The sequence below is a fragment of the Paramisgurnus dabryanus genome, chromosome 10 (assembly GCF_030506205.2).
Source record: "Paramisgurnus dabryanus chromosome 10, PD_genome_1.1, whole genome shotgun sequence".
NCBI classification, from domain to species: Eukaryota; Metazoa; Chordata; class Actinopteri; order Cypriniformes; family Cobitidae; genus Paramisgurnus; species Paramisgurnus dabryanus.
The window spans coordinates 25,910,210-25,929,299 of record NC_133346.1 but is presented as its reverse complement, the minus strand read 5'-3'; positions in this window follow the sequence as shown (position 1 = coordinate 25,929,299).

The following is a 19,090-nucleotide window of genomic DNA, read 5'->3' as shown; positions in this document are numbered from 1 at the left end:
ATAGTCGAATCATCGCAGATGTGTTATGAAATGAGGATCATTCAATTTTGGCCGTATATGGGTGCACACATTATCTGATTTCACATATAACAGCTTTCTCACAATATATTAATATACTGCATATTATGATAATGCCGCAAATAATATGTGAAGTAGCAGCTTTCAATAAATATTTTTAAAATGAGTTAATAAATCCATCAACCCCTGTGACAGGGCTTCACGTCCATAAGAGGTCTCTATCTTAATAAAGCCTTGCCTCTTTGTTTCGACATTTAAAAGACAAAGCTGGCAAATTAAACTATGACTTTCGTTCTTTTAAAAATTTCTATATTTTATTTTATTTATAAATCACTTTGGGTTATCTGATTTAACTATTTGGCCTGTGTTTGTTTCCGTGCACTTGAGGCATTTTGCATATTTGTTCTGCACTTTGTTACTTCTGACCTTATTTAATTAAAAAAATTGTATTTATTATAAACGTAAATTCCGATCTTATTTAAGTATGTAAATTTTGGATAGCTTTTCGTTGTATCGATGTTGCGCTATTGCGTGCTGGCCATGCTTGTGCATGTAATTTAGCCGAACGGGTTAGGTGCTCTGCGTCTCATATTTAGGAGTTCATCAAACTAAACATTAAAAAACGGATGTTTTTCGACGAGTATAAGTTTTTAAAATGTATTTAAAACAGAGTGGTTATATTGTCTATCTTAAAGTTAAACTACAAAACAGGTAAGCCGTTTTTTATTTCGGTGATGAAACGGAAACTAGTATCTGCACCGAACCTATTTCTGCCTGACACGAATGTCTTTCTTGTGATTTAATATTATGGTCAGTCGGTGTTCACTTTCAAATGATAGCAAAGAGATTCCTGAAATAAATAATATCATCCGGTCTTTCTGTATCTAAAGTGAATACAGAGATGATCAAAGTCAAAGCAAGCAAGCAGGTATTTCTGTGCTAAATAATAACGCGTAGTGTCTATAAAATCATTAATTTCAGTGTTTTTCTTGTTATAAATTAAAGTTTAATGAATTGTATATAAAGATAAGTTTTTATCATTTACAGTCACAATCACAAATTATTTGTCATTTGTCTGGTTTTTTTTGGTCATGACTGCTTTGACGCGCTATATCTCCAAATTAAATAAAAACACTTAATTGTTGCCAAGGCAGGATCACCTTTGTTATTTTTTTAGTTATCAAAATGTATTTTTGTGTGATGTTCTGTAGATCGTGGCTTTAAAATGTTATGAGGAATAATTAAACAAATGTTGCCTTACATTTTACCTTAAAAAAATATATATATAAATGCATCGTCAGTTTTGTCTTCGTTTATTACTTGAAAGACAGTTTTGGTCACTTTATCAGACAGTTGTTTATGTGTGCTGCTTGTGAAAGAAAATAAAAGTTACCAATTTGTACCTGGTCTGGCCCCCTCCCAACCCATGCACACAAACATAGATGATTCGACTATCGGTCGACTATGGAAAGATTCGAAAATTCTGATTCGAATATGTAAATCCTTAGTCGAGGACACCCCTAAGAGATGGTAATCTTTTAATCTGCAAGAGAGAAATAGAAAGAGAGGCACTTTAACTGCTTCTGCTCTATCTAATATAAAGTGAAGAAAGCTACATAAACCATTATAACACCGGTCACATTTATAATCTATAGACCTATTTATAATCTATAGACCTGCACTGTCTATCATTAATATACTTTACATATTATTGTATTCAATAGAGTTTGATAAAAGGGGTCATCTACACAAGTATTGCTTCATATAACAGTGCAAATAGAGTAAAAGTGTTTTTGTGGTGCTTTGACAAACAGTGTCAGCTTTGTTCATGGCAAAGAGAGTTTGAGGTGGTTGAATTGTAACTATACTGTGAAATTAATATAAATGTTCAATAAATCAAAGCATTGGGTTGGGGGGGGGGTTGGTATCGGTGGGCTTGTGTGTGGAGTGGGGGGGGGTCATCGGTCCAGTGGTGGGCCGTTCCACGAGAAATTGCCAGGGCCGAATTTTGTTCCCAGTCCGACCCTGGTTGGATGGAAGAACGCGGGAGCGTGTAGCGAATTCTTCTACAGAGCTGTGAAAAAAATAAAAATAAACTATCGAGAAGAACGAAAAAACGAGCAGTTTGATTGAATTGATAAGGTAGGTTTCACTACAATAACTCTGGATTATAAAGCTCCGATAATTTTTAGCTTTGGTGGAAAACAAATAAACGCGAAAACAAGCAACACAGTCCTGTAGGCCGCCATTGTTGTTTTGGTCGATTGCGCATGCGTAGACGGAATTAACAGAAGCGCATGATGTCACGTCGCCGTTGTCAAACAGCGTTTGCAATCGAGCATGCGGTTGTCGTGTAAAAGAATATCCGAAATGCAAAAATATTGAGCACAGCCCCTGACATCAACTACAGCGGTAGTGAGAGCGGGTACTAAAGTATAGCTGCTGCATTGTTATTTAAAAATATATTTCCCAAGTTAGTAGGAGCCTGGAGCTCCTTGTGTAGACGTGATTCCGGAAACGGGCGGGGCCAAAATCCGGAAAAGAAAGCAGCTGGACAGGAAGGCCTGAAGGCTGCCTTATATACGCCCATGATGATGATTATTGACAGGCCTGAATGTTTAGGCTCCTCCCGAACCTACGTTTAGAACTGCATTAATTTGGTAACCATGGGCACTTTTACCTTATTGTAATACTATTTCACACACTGTCCGAGTGTTTTTGTCATATGCACTCTCATCCAAGCAATTACAAATCCTGTAGACCTTAGAAGCAACGTCTCGGTTACGTATGTAACCCTCGTTCCCTGAAGGAAGGGAACGGAGACGTCACGTCGTGACCGACGAATTGGGAACCGCTCCGCGGGTGACCTATCTACTTCGAGAAACTATAAAAACGCCAATGAACTTGGCATGCAGGTATTTGCATAATGCCGGCGCCGCCCCGCCAGGTGCGTATATAAGCCGCAGGTGCACAATACCAAATTAGCTATATTATTGCTGAGAAGCCGAGCAACAGTGCCCGGCCTGAAAACAGCAATGGAACAGCAAACTGTGGCGACGGGACGTGACGTCTCCGTTCCCTTCCTACAGGGAACGAGGGTTACATACGTAACCGAGACGTTCCCTTTCAGTCGGTCACTACGACGTCACGTCGTGACCGACGAATTGGGAATCCCTACCAAAACGCCACTGCAGCTGAACCCTTCCAGTGTCTGTAAAAGCCCTCCACCCTCCACATAGGGGGCGGAACCTAAGGCGAAATGCAGAAGGCCGGTCACTACCTGTTCCTTAACCCACGATAGTGAAGCAGCGAACTGGGGAAGCGTCTAAACTGAGCGGAGCTAGAACACTGCGGAAGCCATCCCCTAAGAAGGTTGAATGGATGACATAAAATATGAAACAACCGATAGGTTGCTCATAAAAAAGTCTCTGAACAAAACATAGTATGCAGAGAGATGCAGAGCAGGCTCTGCTAAGGAAAACGTGGAGGATTAGTACCCCACGGAGTATACACACAAATGAACCCCACGTAGGGGACAAATGTGGACGCCTAGCCTACACAGGTTTACAGAGAATACATCAGTGATAGGTTGACAGCGGATGCTCCGCAACACCAGCTATCAGGGCGGTGGAGGAGAGGCAAAAACAGTTTTTTAGACGTTTTTGCCCCGATGGCCTTCCATATTGGTGCAGATGTGCAGCACCAAAATAGAGGCTCCAAGCTGACACACGAGACGACCCTCGGCATTCTTAACTAGTTAGTAGAAAGAACCCGAGTGGAAACCGGTTCGACACGAACACTATAGAATCTTGTGAACGTATTAGGTGTCGCCCAGCCTGCAGCTCTACAAATATCTGTTAGCGAGGAACCGCGAGCCAGTGCCCAAGATGATGCCACACTGCGTGTAGAGTGGGCACGTAAATTAAACGGACAAGGCACATTCTGCTTTTGATATGCAAGGGCTATAGTATCCACAATCCAATGGGACATCCTCTGCTTGGTGACAGCTTTTCCTTTCTGCTGACCACCGTAACAAACAAAGAGCTGATCTGAGGTCCTAAAGCTTTGCGTCCTGTCTATATACACACGTAGTGCACGAACAGGGCATAACAAAGCCGTGGCTGGGTCTGCCTCCTCCAAAGGCAGCGCTTGGAGGTTCACCACTTGATCTCTGAAAGGAGTGGTGGGAACTTTGGGCACAAAGCCGGGCCGGGGTCTCAGTGTTACGCTGGATGCAGCCGGCCCAAACTGAAGGATCGTTTCGTCGACCGAAAATGCATGAATATCCCCTATCCTCTTAACAGAAGCCAAAGCAAGGAGAGTTAATGTTTTCATAGTAAGAAATTTAACACTCACACTATGCAGAGGCTCAAATGGGGCTTCCTGGAGTGATTTCAGCACCAAGGACAGGTCCCAAGGAGGAATAGAGGGAGGACGCGAAGGATTCAGTCTTCGAGCGCCTCTGAGAAATCTAATGACCAGGTCGTGCTGACCCACTGTTCTACCGTTTACGGGTGAATGGTGAGCTGATATCGCAGCGATATCGACCTTAATAGTGGATGGTGACAGCCTATTCTCCAAACGACGCTGGAGATATAAAAGCACAACACTAATCGGGCATTCTCGGGGGTTTTCACTTTGGGAAGAACACCAGTCGACAAACAGGTTCCATTTAAGCGCGTAAGCCTGTCTCATAGACGGCGCTCGCGCTGCAGCAATAGTGTTAGATACCTCTTGCGGTAAATCACTCAAATCCTCCGTGCCCCGTCCAGAGACCACACATGGAGGTTCCACAGGTCGGGGCGCGGGTGCCATAATGTGCCCTCTTGTTGAGAAAGAAGGTCCTTCCTCAGGGGAATCTTCCAAGGAGGGGCTGTCGCGAGGAGAGAGAGTTCTGGAAACCAACTCCTGGTTGTCCAATACGGTGCCACCAACAGCACGCTCTCCTCGTCCTCCCGGATTTTGCATAGGGTTTGCGCAATGAGGCTCACCGGAGGGAACGCGTATTTGCGCATGTTTCGCGGCCAGCTGTGTGCCAATGCATCCACGCCGAGCGAGTCGTCGGCTAGTGAATAGAACAGGCGACAATGGGTCGTCTCTGGGGAAGCAAACAGATCTATCTGCGCTTTGCCGAAACGTCTCCAAATCTGCTGAACCGCAATGGGGTGGAGTCGCCATTCGCCGGGACGCGCAGCCCGAGAGAGCGCAGCCGCCTCTACATTGAGCGTGCCCGGGATGTAAATGGCACGAAGAGACCTCAAATTCTTCTGACTCCAAGTGAGGAGATGACGGGCGAGATGCGACAGGTGACGCGAGCGTAAACCGCCTTGACGATTGATGTACGCCACGGTCGCAGTGTTGTCTGTGCGAACTAATACATCTTTGCCCTGTAACTCGTTGCTGAAACGGACGAGCGCAAGATATACAGCCCACATTTCTCGGCAATTTATGTGCCAATGCAGCTGGGGTGCCGTCCAGACCCCCGAAGCCGCAAGCCCATCGTACGTGGCCCCATCCCCGTGTCCGAAGCATCTGTGCATACTATTGCATGCCTGGAGACCTGTCTCAGAGGCACACCGGCTCGGAGAAACGCACGGTCTGACCACGGAGTGAAAGTGCGACGACACGCAGGTGTAATGATAACACGGAGAATGCCGCGCAGCCACGCTCTCCTCGGGACTCGATCGTGAAGCCAATGCTGAAGCGGTCGCATATGAAGCAGTCCGAGCGGAGTTACAGCTGCGGCTGCTGCCATATGCCCCAAAAGCTTCTGAAATTGTTTCAGCGGGACCGCGCTCTTGCTCTTGAATGTATTCAGGCAAGTCAGAATCGACTGTACACGCGCTTCTGTTAGACGAGCTGTCAAATCGATCGAGTCCAGTTCCATACCGAGAAAAGAGATTCTCTGCACGGGGCAAAGCTTGCTCTTTTCCCAGTTGACCCGAAGACCCAAACGAGCGAGGTGTTTTAAAGTTAAATCTCTGTGATCGCACAGCGTCTGACGTGTTTGAGCTATTATTAGCCAATCGTCCAGATACGCGAGAATGCGTACACCTCTCTCTCTCAGGATCCGTAACCGCACGTAGTTCAGAGAACTCCGCCGAGTCGTGACCTCCCGCGTGCAGGTCCCTCAGATCCTTAGCCTGGTGGACCTGCAGCAATGCCATGGCATGCAGGGCAGAGGCTGCCTCCCCACAAGCCTTGTAAGCAGCACCGGACAGCGCCGAAGACTGCTTACAGGCCCGTGAGGGGAGAGTAGGCTGGTCCCGCCAGGAGGAAGCGACACCGGCCGGACACAACTGCATCGCGACCGGCCGCTCCACTGACGGGATACCAGTGTACTCCTTGGCATCTCCACCCTCGAGAGAGGTGAGGGGTGAAGGCTGAAACGGTCGGTTCCGGGCGGAAAACGGGGTTTTCCACGACCGCGTCAGCTCTTCATGCACCTCGGGGAAGAAAGGCACCGGGGGCGAGGACTGAGAAGCCCTGGCACCCCCGAAGAACCAATCATCGAGGCGGGACGGTTCAGGTGGGGGAGGTTTAGTCCACTCCAAGCCGACCGCCTCCGCCGCCCGAGCGAGCATGGCTGCCATCTCGGGGTCGAACACAGAAGCCGCAACCTGGCCCGAAGGCGGGAGCGGATCCGGATCGACGTCCGAGGCTGACAACCCCCCTTCCGATGTTACGGTGGACATCTATATTATAATAAATGTAGAGTTGATCTGCAAAAACAGATATTATCTGTATTTTCTGATAAGTTCCATATAAAATTAGCATTTTTATCAAGCTCCTGATTATGTTCAGTATTAGGCTTTATGCCCAGCTGCACTACTTCCTGAACCTCAGCCAGCTCCTTGTTTCCTGTAGCCATTATTGGACAAACTGATTAATACAGGTGTGCCTGACCTCATTAGTCACAATAAAAATAATCAGACACACCTGGAATAATCAGTTTGTCCAATAATGTCAGACAGGAAACAAGGAGCTGGCTGAGGTTCAGGAAGTAGTGCAGCTGGGCATAAAGCCTATTCCACTTTAAAGGCAATGAAAATAACCTATTCATAAAAAACATGATAACAAACAGAAACTCTAAACACACACATTATTTTTTGTTTACTTATAGCTTGTTTTAAAGGCAGATGCTGACAAGTTTGTGCAGGGTCGGACTGGGAACAAAATTCGGCCCTGGCAATTTCTCGTGGAACGGCCCACCACTGGACCGATGACCCCCCCCCCCACTCCACACACAAGCCCACCGATACCAACCCCCCCCCCAACCCAATGCTTTGATTTATTGAACATTTATATTAATTTCACAGTATAGTTACAATTCAACCACCTCAAACTCTCTTTGCCATGAACAAAGCTGACACTGTTTGTCAAAGCACCACAAAAACACTTTTACTCTATTTGCACTGTTATATGAAGCAATACTTGTGTAGATGACCCCTTTTATCAAACTCTATTGAATACAATAATATGTAAAGTATATTAATGATAGACAGTGCAGGTCTATAGATTATAAATAGGTCTATAGATTATAAATGTGACCGGTGTTATAATGGTTTATGTAGCTTTCTTCACTTTATATTAGATAGAGCAGAAGCAGTTAAAGTGCCTCTCTTTCTATTTCTCTCTTGCAGATTAAAAGATTACCATCTCTTAGGGGTGTCCTCGACTAAGGATTTACATATTCGAATCAGAATTTTCGAATCTTTCCATAGTCGACCGATAGTCGAATCATCTATGTTTGTGTGCATGGGTTGGGAGGGGGCCAGACCAGGTACAAATTGGTAACTTTTATTTTCTTTCACAAGCAGCACACATAAACAACTGTCTGATAAAGTGACCAAAACTGTCTTTCAAGTAATAAACGAAGACAAAACTGACGATGCATTTATATATATTTTTTTTAAGGTAAAATGTAAGGCAACATTTGTTTAATTATTCCTCATAACATTTTAAAGCCACGATCTACAGAACATCACACAAAAATACATTTTGATAACTAAAAAAATAACAAAGGTGATCCTGCCTTGGCAACAATTAAGTGTTTTTATTTAATTTGGAGATATAGCGCGTCAAAGCAGTCATGACCAAAAAAAACCCGACAAATGACAAATAATTTGTGATTGTGACTGTAAATGATAAAAACTTATCTTTATATACAATTCATTAAACTTTAATTTATAACAAGAAAAACACTGAAATTAATGATTTTATAGACACTACGCGTTATTATTTAGCACAGAAATACCTGCTTGCTTGCTTTGACTTTGATCATCTCTGTATTCACTTTAGATACAGAAAGACCGGATGATATTATTTATTTCAGGAATCTCTTTGCTATCATTTGAAAGTGAACACCGACTGACCATAATATTAAATCACAAGAAAGACATTCGTGTCAGGCAGAAATAGGTTCGGTGCAGATACTAGTTTCCGTTTCATCACCGAAATAAAAAACGGCTTACCTGTTTTGTAGTTTAACTTTAAGATAGACAATATAACCACTCTGTTTTAAATACATTTTAAAAACTTATACTCGTCGAAAAACATCCGTTTTTTAATGTTTAGTTTGATGAACTCCTAAATATGAGACGCAGAGCACCTAACCCGTTCGGCTAAATTACATGCGCAAGCATGGCCAGCACGCAATAGCGCAACATCGATACAACGAAAAGCTATCCAAAATTTACATACTTAAATAAGATCGGAATTTACGTTTATAATAAATACAATTTTTTTAATTAAATAAGGTCAGAAGTAACAAAGTGCAGAACAAATATGCAAAATGCCTCAAGTGCACGGAAACAAACACAGGCCAAATAGTTAAATCAGATAACCCAAAGTGATTTATAAATAAAATAAAATATAGAAATTTTTAAAAGAACGAAAGTCATAGTTTAATTTGCCAGCTTTGTCTTTTAAATGTCGAAACAAAGAGGCAAGGCTTTATTAAGATAGAGACCTCTTATGGACGTGAAGCCCTGTCACAGGGGTTGATGGATTTATTAACTCATTTTAAAAATATTTATTGAAAGCTGCTACTTCACATATTATTTGCGGCATTATCATAATATGCAGTATATTAATATATTGTGAGAAAGCTGTTATATGTGAAATCAGATAATGTGTGCACCCATATACGGCCAAAATTGAATTTTTTTTTTTCAATTCAATTTTATTTATATAGCGCTTTTCACAAAAGTCAATTGTTTCAAAGCAGCTTTACATAAATAGAAGCAGTGAAAAGCACAGAAAACGACAGATAGCACAACAGAATACATGATAGCATGAGCAGTTAAATTTGCTGCGGCTATGACTCAATATTATAATTGCACGTATTACTAAAGCAACGTATAGAAGAGGAAGCTAGGTAAAGCCCAAAAAGGCTGCCTCCCCGGGGTGAAAAACCCCCTAGGAGTAAAAAAAACCCCGGGCTTTTATCCGAGGAAAAATAAGTCCTAGGAGGGAAAAACCCTTGGGAGAACGGAAATGGAGATTTAGCGGAGATTAAGCGGTTCTGCCGGTGATCGTTGGTCAGGTATCAGCTGGGCATAACGTTGAAGGACGGCCAGTAGATCAGAGGTGTGCCGACTTTCACATCTACCGGGACTGGGTCTGTTTGTCTCGTCCTCGGGTCGAGGACGAGACAGGGAGAGAAAAACAAAATCGTATTAGCGTAGCAGCCGTTCATATGTATTGAAGTGTCACACAGTGATGTGGTTTAACTCAGCTTAGTTCCAGACAGACTAACTATTGCGGCATAATTATATTATCCACAGTTGAGGATTTGAATGATCCTCATTTCATAACACATCTGCGACGATTCGACTATGAGATTGGTAAGCGACTTTTTCTCGCGGATCTTCTCCGCTCCCCCTTTCTTCTTTTTGGAGCCTCTGTTGTCCATAATTATAATTCTGAAGTGCAAGGCTAAATGATGTGCTATCATCACTGTGTATTTCCCCATAAACCCAGCGGCTGCTTGGACAAATCCATTTGAGGGGTGGGGCATGGGGCGCGATCGTAACACACACTGAACCTGTCATGAAGAAGCCGAAAATATTTCCCTATCACCCGCCCTCCAAGCCAAATGCAACTGCATTTATACATGACGGGCCGAAAGTAAATAACTTGAACATTTTGGCATAAAAAAAAAATCTCAGAGGCCACCGGCCCACATGTCGACCGGCCAACCGGGCATTTGCCCGGTTGTACAGATTACCAGTCCGAGCCTGCATCCAACGCAACATCGCATTCCACTGGCCCTGCATGCATACATGATATGACGGTCTCCGCGGACGGGCGAGGATGCCCACGCAATGGTCTACAACGAGCCTCGGCTTTTTGCGGACTCGTCTCAAACGAAAGGCATGACGCGCTAACTTTTGCACCTTTCTTTGAACCGACAGCATTGAGCAATTGAGTTCAAAAAACCCAACTCAAAGCTAAGGATAGAAAAGTCGTTTGTCGGAACAACCCTATTGTTGTAACACAAAAACTTGACACATAAGAACATGAACAAAATAACAATCTCATAAATGTCTTTATTAAACTTTCATTTCATTTACGTTTTTACTTTTCAAGCAATGCAGAAATCGGATTGTAGTTATTTCCTCATCCAGGGTACATTCTATAAATATAAGATAGCCTATCTCGTGTTTTAAATGGCAAGTTTCTATACTTCATAGTAAAGACGCATATACATTGATCCATGCAATACAATCCTATTTAATCAAAGAGATTTGTTGCAGGCTTGCCCACACAGGCTCGCCACGAGTCCGGTTAAGTATTATTTAAGCTGATCTTTCTGTCGCTTTATCTCTACCGCAGTAGGGATCTCAGTTCACATTTATCCTATTATTATCAATTTTCTCTCTGTTACAGAACCGCCGCTCGTACGATCACGGTAAGCTAGTCCACTTTCATCAACCTAATAAGCATATAATGTTTATTCGTTAAATATATTGCCTCTTCATTGCTTTCAATATTATTCACAATTGATAGACCATCTAAAAAAAAAAAAACCGCTGTTCGGTTGATGCTTAGTGCTTAATTAACAGGCGACCTAACCCTCGTCTCATTGCTATTCACAATGCTTGTCCAACAGCCAAACCACAGTGTTCATTGAAACATTTAAACACGCTTCGCAATTTGAAATCGTTCTTCGGTATTGTCTCTCATTGCCGCACCATTAAATTGATATCAGGTCATTAAATATCACGCTGCGGAGTTATGCCGATAAACTTTATAGACTTTATGGACTAAAGAAGATTTGTCTGTATTAACTCACCTCGTAACCAACGGCAGGACTTCATCCCTAAACGCCGGTTTCTACTAGAAGCGCACATAATTAGCCTTTACCATCGAATAAACTCCACCTGGCTCTCCTAAAGTTAATTCCCTCAGCCGCAGCAGCAACCACAAACACCGCTCCCGCAATTGATTTCATTTTCAATCTATAGGCCACAGCAGTTATCTGACCAACCGCAATAGCCCAGTTAAAATCCATTTCTCACTGCCGCAGCAGTGTTCTCGGACTCCGATTATTCACCAGCCCCAGTTAAACTTGATATTTCTCCACCTCAGTAATTTCGTCCTCTCACGATACTTTGTCAGAGAAAATTGTCATTTTTTTTCTATTTGCAGTTGTGATCCTGGTTTCGTCCTCTCACCCAGCTTTTAAATTAATTTTACTTCATTGCTTCAGCAATGAATTCGACCACTTCTTTCACAATAATTCGTCAGAGTAAATATACAATTTTTCTTCCACAGTAGTGATCTGGCCTCCATCCTAACACCCAGCTTTAAATTTATTTTACTTCATTACCGCAGCAATTATTTCGGCTGCTTCTCCCTCGATAATTGTCAGAGAAAATAACTTTTTTTTCCTACCACAGCAGTGATCCAGGTTTTCTTCATCACACCCAGCTTATTAAATTATTTTTACTTCATTGCCGCAGCAATGATTTTGGCTGCTTCTTTTACGATCGTTTGTCAAAGATCATTTTTATATTTCTCTACATCAGCAGTGACTCCTGTTTTCGTCCTCACACCCAGTTTCTAAATTAATTTTACTTCATGGCCGCAGCATTTATTTATTTATTTTTTCGGCTGGTTTTTCACGATAATCTGTCAGAAACTGTTCTATTTTTCTCTCCCGGAGAAGTGATTCCTGTTGGCGTCCTCAGACCCAGCTTTTAAATGTATTTTACTTCATTGCCGCAGCAATGATTTCGGCGGCTGCTTTCACGATAATTTGTCAGAGAAAATTTTTATATTTCTCTACCGCAGCAATGATTCCTGTTTTTGTCTTCGCACCCAGCATTTAAATAAATTTTACTTCATTGCCGCAGCAATGATTTCGTCTGCTTTTTCACAATAATTTTTTAGAAAATGTTTAAATTTCTCTACCACAGCAGCGATTTCTGTTTTCGTCCTGCACCCAACTTTTAAATGAATTTTATTTAATTACCGCAGCAATGTTTCGGCTGCTTTTTCACGATAATCTGTAAAAAAAATATATATATTTCTCTACCCAGCCGTGATTCCTGTTTATGTCCTCGCACCCAGCTTTTAAATTAATTTTACTTCATTGTCACAGCAATGATTCGGCTGCTTTTTATAATTCTCGGAAAAAAAAATGTATTTCTCTACTGCAGCCTTGATTCCTGTTTTCGTCCTTGCACCCAGCTTTTAAATAAATTTTACTTCATTGCCGCAGCAATGATTTCAAGCCGCTTCCCACAATAATTGTCAAAAAATTATTTTCTCTACTAAATCAGTGGTCCAGATTTTCGTCACCACACCCAACTTTTAAATTCATTTTACTTCATTGCCGTAGCAGTGATTTCGGCTGCTTACTTCTCTATAATTTGTCAGAATTTTTATTTCTCTTTACCGAAGCAGATCCTGGCCTTCGTCCTCACGGCCAGTTTTCAATAAGCTTTCATTTAAAAAATGTCAGGGGTGAGAGGGAACTTTCCGCTGTCATCGACAGTCTTAAATATAATTTATGAACTTCTAGCTCCGTTCTTGGATTTTTTTGTGTTGTTTAGCTAAACTTTACTTTTGAGAATTGATCACAGATTAAAGATACATTTTTCACAAAACGAGAGCACCTTACGTTTGCAATCCAGGGCACAGTCAAACTTATAACGATAGCCGGCAAACGAGCCGTTTGCTCTTGCGTTTGTAATAATTTTTTCATACGAGAGTGCTTCTACACTGCTGATAGCACACATACACGTCTATTTGATGTCTACGCTACATTTTCACCTGCAAGACGTAATTCTAACTATACGCGCTGCAGAGATATGGTGCGTGCGCGACGCGAATGCTCTGCTCGTGAAACTGATCGACGATTTTTCTATTGAATGCCAAATTCGGAAAGTTTGACTTTGGTTCATAAAAGCAAGCGGCTGGCTGGCAGCAGGCCAATTGGGCGGCAGGCTGCCGGGAAATTTTATTCCAGGTTTTTATGAGATGTTTACTCACCCAGATTTTTTTTTCCCCAGAGCTCCAGATCCTTATAATGCTTTTTCAGTCGTACCCGTGCTGTCTAGGTGTCCAGAGGTGTTATTTCAAACGCATCCCTGATAGCACACATACATCTCGAAGATGTCTATTTGATGTCTGTGTTTACATCTGCAAGACACATTATTTAGATTGTTTGCTCATCTGCAATACGTCTCTGGGACATTTCTTAAAAGATGTCATAGACATATTAAAATGTTTTTGATTTATAATGTATGTAAAGCAGCTCTTTCTAAGACCTTTTATAAGATGTTTTTACACACCAAATGTATTCCAGTTCTCCAAATCCTTATCAGACATCTTACAGTCGTACCTGTGCTATCTGGGATTAAACAGTGCCGTGCTAGCTGCAAAGCTAAGTGGATCACGTCTTTTTACTTTGATCTCACAGCGTAGCCTACATATTATAACAATCGAGAAACACTGCTTTTTTCCCATAAACTGACTGGCCGCAGATGCATATTCTATAACACGCTACTATTCTACGCTAATAGAATTCTGTTTTTGTCTCCCTGTCTCGTCCTCGACTCTGAGGACAATGAGACAAACAGACCCAGTTCCTGTTGCTGTGAAGGTCATCGCACCACTAATCAACTGGCTGTCCTTCAACGTGACGCCCAACCGATGCGCGACCAACGGCCACCGGCTGAACCAGTTTAATCCGCTTACACGCTTCCTATCCCTACCGTGTCTATATATTATAAATATAAATATTAATCTCTCCCTAGGGTTTTTTGTCCTTCTAGGATTTTTTCCCATTGGGTTTTCTCCTAGGGGGTTTTTTAGTCCCAGGGAGAGTCAGCCAACTTTGGCTTAACTTAGCACTTTACTGTATACGTTACATTATTAATATGCTCGCTTACACGGTTTTTTATCCTTAGCCGCTATATTCTACTTCTTATACTATGTATTGATTTTCAATGTTCTCCTCTACATCTACTCATGTAAAGCTGCTTTGCAACAATTAACAATTGTGAAAAGCGCTATATAAATAAAATTGAATTGAATTGAATTGAACATCCATATATTTTCTATACATATTCTCACGCTTTTTCAATTCATGCAGATGGCTCTGCGAGGCGATGTAACAAAAAATGTAACAAATAATGTCAGTCTTCCGTTCCAGTTTTAATTTTATTATTTGTTGACACTTATATCAACAAGAAACCCCGGGACCACTAGTTTTCTTTATCTGCCCAGTCCCACCCGCAGCAAAGGTAAGCTGCATGCTCCCACAAGGTTCGAGTTGGGTCCCGCTGGTCCCACCGGATACCAACCTCTTAACGCAGTTCTCTAAAGTAAGCGGACGAGCCCACAAAATAGTCACAAGATGTTCTTATTTTGCGTTTTTCCTCCTATAGAAATTTATCCTAAATAAATATAGTCCGTTGCTCCAAAAAACGTGTTCACGATTGTTTCCAATGTTCGTGTGTTTTTTGCGCAGTTTTTTGTCAACAAAATATCTAATGAACATGTTGGCTAATTATCAACCACAATCAGCCTCTAACAACCTTTCGCTCGATACGCATTGATTTCAGCAGTGATTTTGTCCCGCTCATACTACCACAGTATTGATCCCAGCCGATCGCTCTCTTATTTAACAGTTGCCGCAACCTTTTTTCTCACTGCCTTAGTAGTGATCTTATCCCGCTCGCTCCGAAGCCCCAGACAGCGCATTTCCTACTCCCGCAGGAGTTATTTATTTATTTGTTTATTTGACAGGGACCATACAAGCCAACATAGTTACAATACATAGCCTGTAACTGATGCGTAGCATATGTGACCCGTCACGGAAACCAGGGGCACAAGTCGGCAGCACAAGTTTCGAGAAAATGAGAAACAAAGTTTTTTTTTCAAAATTTGTGATTTTCGTTTTATTGCAGAATCTGTTAGTTGAGATCACGAAGAAGCCTCTCCATGTTTGAGATAGCAGTTTTTGTATATTTAAAAGCGTACATTTTGCGTTTGAAATAGGCTTGTTTTTCCGGAGATTCTAGCGTGCAGCGGGGGGCGTCATTGTCTGTGTGTATATTTACATCCTGTATAAGCTTGTGTTTTTTGCCTCCGCCCCCAAAGGGAACAGCGTGACTACTAAATAAGGATAGTTCGCCCAAAAATGAAAATAATGTAATTAATGACTCACCCTTATGTCGTTCTAAACTCGGAAGACCTCCGTTCATCTTCAGAACACAGTTTAAGATGTTTTATCGTTAGATTTAGTCCGAGAGCTTTCTGTCCCCTTCATTGAAAATCTATGTACGGTTTCCATGTCCAGAAAGTTAATAAAAACATCATCAAAGTAGTCCATGTGACATCAGTGGGTCAGTGAGATTGTGTTGATGCATCGACAATACAGTTTGGTCCAAAAATAGCAGAATTACGACTTTATTCAGCATTTTCTTCTCTTCCGGCTCGAGCGTGAAGTCATGTGACTGTAGTGACGCGCTGCCCTGTTCCTCAGACATGTTTGCTAAGTTTTTTTTTTGTTTTTTTTTAACTTATAGCGTGCGTCTCCCCAGACTGTAAAGCTCGGGCGCACAAAACAAAAGAAAAATACAAGAAGCTGGGGCGGAACAAATAACAGTCAGCCGCATCGTACGTCAGCCGCGTCACTGACTTTATGCGGCGCCGCAGTGGGATGACGTCAAAGTACCGCTCTTCAAGAATTCTTACGGAGTAGTTTAATTTCGACTCGCTCTCGCGGTACTTTGACGTCATCTCTATGTCAGTTCTTGCAGCGCAGCATGAGTCCAAACACACAGAAGTTACACAGATATCGTTGTATTCTTCATATAATTGGCTACATGTTTTGTCTATCAATATTTTCCATGAAGTCATTGGCTGATGGAGGAACGAGCGAGCGATTGGTAACATCTCTAAAGGATGTCACGTTTTAGACGTCGCTGTTTGGATGATCTATTATACTACTTCCCTATTTTAAATACAAACTTTGAAGGCGGGTTCATGTGTTTAACGGAGTGTAAGCTCATATACCCTTACATGTTACGATTTAAATAGTCTTCAGATTATATATTATATTGTATTACCAGACATTCATGCGAAATCTGATGTAAACAATCTATATTTCATGGATTATACGCATTTGTGGAGAAAAATGGTCATTGGATAATCTGAAACAGACTGGATTCGACTTGTGATCCCCACAAAGGTAAAAAGAGTCATGTTTATTTTTGCATGTTGTCATTTGGTCATAAAATACTACATATGATGCTAGAACATCTCAAAACGGCTTTACAGGGGGTATGGCTTAGCTAAATGAGATGTAAATGAGCCCTATTGTCTCCCCCAGCTGAAAGAAGAGTCCCTTTCGTATCGATTTTCTCGGTTTGAGTATTTCTGAGTTCCTATATTCAAATGGCCACAACTTCTCCAAATCTTATCAGATTTCCATGTGTTACACGTCGTTGGAAAGCTAAGAAACTGCACTTTCAGAATCTGTGAATAACTCAAAATGCCCAGATCCGACTTGTGTCCCTACTTTCCGTGACTGGTCACATATAGAGTTTATAGCTAGAGCTAAAATAAGCCCAAATTTCGCACACCTTTTTCTGTATAACTTTGCTCACTGCCGCAGCAGTGATTTCATAACGCTCGCACTCCCGCAGTAGTGATTCAGCCTTGCTCCCGCAGGAGCCCCAGTCCGTTCGCTTCCCAGTAACTCCCGCAGGAGTCTGAAGCCAAAAAATTTTCGCACAGCTTTTTCTGTACTTTGCTCACTGTCACAGCAGTGTTTTCATAACGCTCGCACTACCGCAGTAGTGATTCAGCCTTGCTCCCGCAGGAGCCCCAGTCCGTGCGCTTCCCAGTAACTTCCGCAGGAGTCTTAAGCCAAAAAAAATTTCGCACCGCTTTTCTGTATAACTTTGCTCACTGCCGCAGCAGTGATTTCATAACGCTCGCACTACCACAGTAGTGATTCAGCCTTGCTCCCACAGGAGCCCCAGGCCGCACGCTTCCCATTGACTCCCGCAGGAGTCTTAAGCTGAAACTTTGCACATCTTTTTCTGTACAATTCTTTCACTGCCGCAGCAGTGATTTCATCTTCGCTCTTACTACCGCAGTAGTAATTCAGTAAGAGGAAGAAGAAATGGTTTGATGATATTCTATCCATTTTTGGGGGGGAGAGAGAGGATGAATCTTACAGACCTTAATTACTCACAGGCTCCCGCTCAACTTGCTGTCCATCAAACACTCTTTTGGGGGTTGAACTTGTGGCTCGAGCCCCAGCCTCAGGTTCGCTCCCTCTGAAGGTTCAGAGCTCAGGTACAGAGCTCCCTTCGAGGACAGCAAGCCAAGTTTGTTTACCATTAATCATTAAGACCTGAATGCGCAGGTGAACTAGTGAAATGCAGTTCTAAACATAGGTTCAGGAGGAGCCTAAACATTCAGGCCTGTCAATCATCATCATCATGGGCGTATATAAGGCAGCCTTCAGGCCTTCCTGTCCAGCTGCTTTCTTTTCCGACATCCCTCCTCCTCCCCATCTCCTCCTTCACACTCTCTTTCTTCCTCTTTGCAGTTCCGTTGCAGGGGGTTGAACTTGTGGCTCGAGCCCCAGCCTCAGGTTCGCTCTCTCTGAAGGTTCAGAGCTCAGGTACAGAGCTCCCTTCGAGGACAGCAAGCCAAGTTTGTTTACCATTAATCATTAAGACCTGAATGCGCAGGCGAACTAGTGAACCATTAATAGTGTTCAAATAGGCATCAATGTGACACTTACCGCTACGCGTTGTTTCAGGTTGGAGCTTGAATTTCTGTACGCTAAGATCATCATTTTGCTGCACACAGCATGCATCAAATTATGAAACTATTCTTTTTGACCTCTTGGAGTGAAAACATAGACTGAACTTGAGGCCAGGCATGATCTGCCTCGGATAGCTCGCACACCCCTTCCTCTGCTTTCATCAAAGGGTAACCCATAGCCACCTCTCATAATGCATGCAGCCTCTCCAATGTCTCATGAGACTTTCGAACAAGCCATATAAACTTATATATATATATAATATATTAATTATTACCATTTGACAGTAGCGTAGTAACGCCACTTAATGTAGCCAAGTAAAAGTAACAAATTTTTATAGAATATTCCATCACTGGACTTGTTTCAATAAGCCGAAGATCCTAGGACTAGTTCGCAAAAGCAGTTTTCAGAAATAATGTTCAATATCTAACAAAGGATTCGACTGAGACAAGTGGTCCTGAGGCAAAGTTATTCAGAACTAAATGGTTTATCAAATTATAAGAGGATCTTGTTTATGTCTGAAACATTTGATTGTACGCAATCCCTTAATAGGTCTGGAAAACGGGTTAGTACAAAAATTGTCAAGCATCGCAATAACTTTATGTAAATCATTTGTTTATATTAACAAATCAACACAAATATTTTCTATTAAAGCACATTCATAAGTGTATTTTGCATTTACAGAGCAGCCTAATTAGAGAAATGGCACAGTTTGTCTTCCATCAGATGCATAAACCGTGGCAAAAAAAGGAGTGGTTGGTAGACAGAGAC